This window comes from Grammomys surdaster, unplaced genomic scaffold, assembly GCF_004785775.1.
Source record: "Grammomys surdaster isolate TR1022 unplaced genomic scaffold, NIH_TR_1.0 201, whole genome shotgun sequence".
In the NCBI taxonomy this organism is placed as follows: Eukaryota; Metazoa; Chordata; class Mammalia; order Rodentia; family Muridae; genus Grammomys; species Grammomys surdaster.
The window spans coordinates 7,160,734-7,164,236 of NW_021604646.1; the positions used below are offsets into that span (position 1 = coordinate 7,160,734).

The window sequence follows — 3,503 nt, forward strand, 5'->3', positions numbered from 1 at the left end:
TTTGTTTTTGTTTTTTTTGAGACAGGGTTTCTCTGTGTAGACCTGGCTGTCCTGGAACTCACTCTGTAGACCAGGCTGGCCTTGAACTCAGAAATCTGCCTGCCTCTGCCTCCCAAGTGGAATTTAAAATTTTGAAAAGAACACTATAGGAAAAAGAAATATTACAAGATCTCACTTAAATGTGAAATATGAAATAGTAAAATCCATTAGCAGATCTGGTCAGTGATGGCCAAAAACCAACAAGGACATAGATGATACTTTTTCCCCCCTTCATTTTTCTTTTTCTTTAAAAAACAAAACTGAAGAAACAAACAAAACCTAGAAGTAAAACTCTTCAGGTGTAGTTACAAATATTTTAGGGATCAAGGAGAGGGCCTTGTAACAGAAGAGAGAAGCACCCCAGGACATCTTTTTTATCTTCTTTCACTGAAGGAAACAGCCAGTATACACAAATGGCTGTCACTCTTCACTTGGAAAAAGGAAGAACCAAAGACTTAACAACTTCGAAAGGGTTTGTGTGTGAAACAGAGTATGTGTAAAAGTCAGTGCTATAAACCTACACTGTCAGACACCATGCAGGAAGAGCTGCAGTGGGCAAGTGAGCTCCCTAGGGACAGCCTACCATCTTGTCCAGCTGCAATGGGTACACTCTGACGAGGCACGGCCCCAGAGACTTCGTCCCAAGGTTGCTTCTTGCTGCTGGTGTGCTTTCTCATGCTTGTCATTGCCATACTCTTCATTGATTTGTCAGGTGTGAGTGGACATTGGGAGATCCTCCACTGCCTATAGCCTGGTCTGATTACTTACTGGGTAACAGCCCACCCTATTGGGCAAGTTTCCTGCAGATCAACATGAAGATGAATTTTCATAAATTAATGCTATTTAGATGAATTAATGACTTTATATAATTCCTGATTTTGTTCAAATAATTTTAGGAAGAAAGTTTAAGGAGATGGTTTGAGTTGTTTTGCCAGAAAGATGTGATAACATTAGAATCAAGAATAGAATGTCCCCCAGACAGAGTTATTAAATTAACAGGCTGGCAAGCCAAGGACGGGTAAGATTCTGCACAGAACCTTACCAACCTAAGACAGAAGTACATTGCTTTTTGCACCTGGCAGACCCAATCCAGGGTGCCACACCCGGGGAGAACCAGGGAACCAGAACAGGAGGGAAAGGAATCAGTGAGTGACAGACACAAACTCAAGAGAGTGCTGAATCTGAGTGTAATTCATATGTGCAAGCATCAAACTTTTAAACAGAAAAAAGGGAAGCTAACCATCATACAATAGCCAAGATCAGTCGAGCCACACATAGCCAATTTCAACATCAAACAGAAAATAACTTTTCATAAGACCCGTCAGGAGTCAGATGATGATTTCACAAAGATGATATCAGTATTGTCTGAGGTTAGTACATTCTTAGACTTTGGTGTCTCTGTAATCCATTGCCTAACAAGTCAACATTCAGCCTTTGAATTGTGTCTCTCGATGCTTTCTTATTATAGCCTTAAAAGAAGGCACCAGGGTGATTATGCCCCAGCAACCCTCTCTAGCCAAATCAAAGTTTGATAAAGAACTTCTGGCTCGCCAGGCGGTGGTGGTGCACGCCTTTAATCCTAGCACTTGGGAGGCAGAGGCAGGTGGATTTCTAAGTTCAAGGCCAGCCTGGTCTACAGAGTGAGTTCCAGGATAGCAGGGCTACACAGAGAAACCCAGTCTCGAAAAACCAAAAAAAGAAAAAAAAATTTCTGGCTCCATTAACTTCTACCCATCTATTGCCTTGCCAGCATACACACCTGCATATGGTAATGAAACAGCTGTTGTTTTATATACCTGTAGTGGATATTCCTAATGAACTCATCTGAACTCTGTCTGTCCTTTCTAATTGTTTTCCTTTTAGCTGCTTCATTAAAACCTTCTCCTTTTCTAAACTCTCCAACATTATTTCCTGTTGCTATAATTCATAGCCTCTTATGTAGCCGAATCTGGAATGTCCAATCTGATAAACCCTTCATTACCCTGTTCTCCAAACTGAATATTTCCAAGAAAAGATTAGTAATACAAGAGCTATGGAACAGAACCCTCCCCTGGTAATAGCAAGAACAAATCTGGAACACATCCTTTTCAGGAGCTGCCAGGTATCTCCAGGAGACAGGCTTCCTTTGAAGCACTCGCCTCAGGAGTCAGCATCCAAGATTTACTCCTGTCACACTGACTTCACTGGAGGTGTGGTGGCAGCTTTTGATAATGCATATTCCATGATGGGTAAGGAAGGCATTCTTGTCAGAATGACCTAAGACAGGCTCTGTCTTGTTAACGAAATAAAAAAGGTGGGGGCGGGGGAGAAGTGAAGAGCCTTTGGGGCTGCTTGGCAAGAATCTGACATGGGACAAGGACAAGGAAATGGGCTTCAGGCAGGAATCTGACATTAGGCTAGAACAAAGAAGTAATTTCAGGTAGCAATCTAAATCTTAGGCTACAACAAAGAAGCAATCTCAAGCAGGAATCTAAATTTTAGGCTAGAACAAAGAAGAAATTTTAGACAGGAATCTAAATTTTAGGCTAGAACAAGGAAGTAGGCTTCAGACATGAAAATGACCTTGAGCTAGGACAGGGAAGTAGGCTCAGTTACTTTGGTCATCCTGATAAGACTTTAGAAACAGTGATCACGGGATCGTTCACGTAACTGGTTTTAATGCCTTGCTTTTTCTTTGACTATTTGTGTTTATTGTCTTGTTTGTTCCTTGACTATTTGCATCTATTCTATTGCTAGACCATCAACCTAGAACTGACCTTAATGCATGCATGTAATCAAAATGGTATAAAAGCATAAAAGAAGAGGGGGTGTAGGATAGGGGGTTCTAGTGAGGGGAAATGGGGAAAGGGGATGTCATCTGTATTGTAAATAAATAAAATAGCCAATAAAAATAAAGAATATAATGTGCCTACTCCTCATAGAATAGTAAGTAAAGGCTGCATAATAAGAGATACAATGAGCTTTCATAAATTGTACTAAGAAGAGAAATAGGCTTGGGACAGATTTGTGATCAAGGCAAAATATTCATTCAGGGTCAGGTCCAACGATGAGTCCACAGGTGTGCACTGTGATAAAGCAAGTCCATGTGAAACTGTTGCTTTGAACTTATAATGAGCTTACAGAATGGAACACTGCTTTGAACTTACTATCAGCATCCTTCTGTAACTCCCCTTTTATGTAACATTTTATCTATGAGGTAATTTTATCAAAAGCTTTTGTCTTAGAAGGTATAAAAAGGCCAAAAGAAAAATTAAAGTGTGGCTGTTGGGGCTTTGCTTCATCCACCAAATGTATATATGTGTATGTCTGTTTACATGTATGTACATACATACATGTGTGTATGTTTATAAATATGCATGTACATTTGTGAAATTGATGAAACTGGTGGTCAGGGCCTAACCAGAGAGAGAGAGAGAGAGAGAGAGAGAGAGAGAGAGAGAGAGAGAGAGAGAGAGAGAGAGAGA

General features: G+C 40.5%; 1 pseudogene; it reads right to left on the reverse strand.

Annotated features, from left to right (window-relative positions):
- The window catches only part of LOC114623723, a 16,378-nt pseudogene that overhangs the window by 11,166 nt on the left and 1,709 nt on the right, over positions 1-3,503 (reverse strand).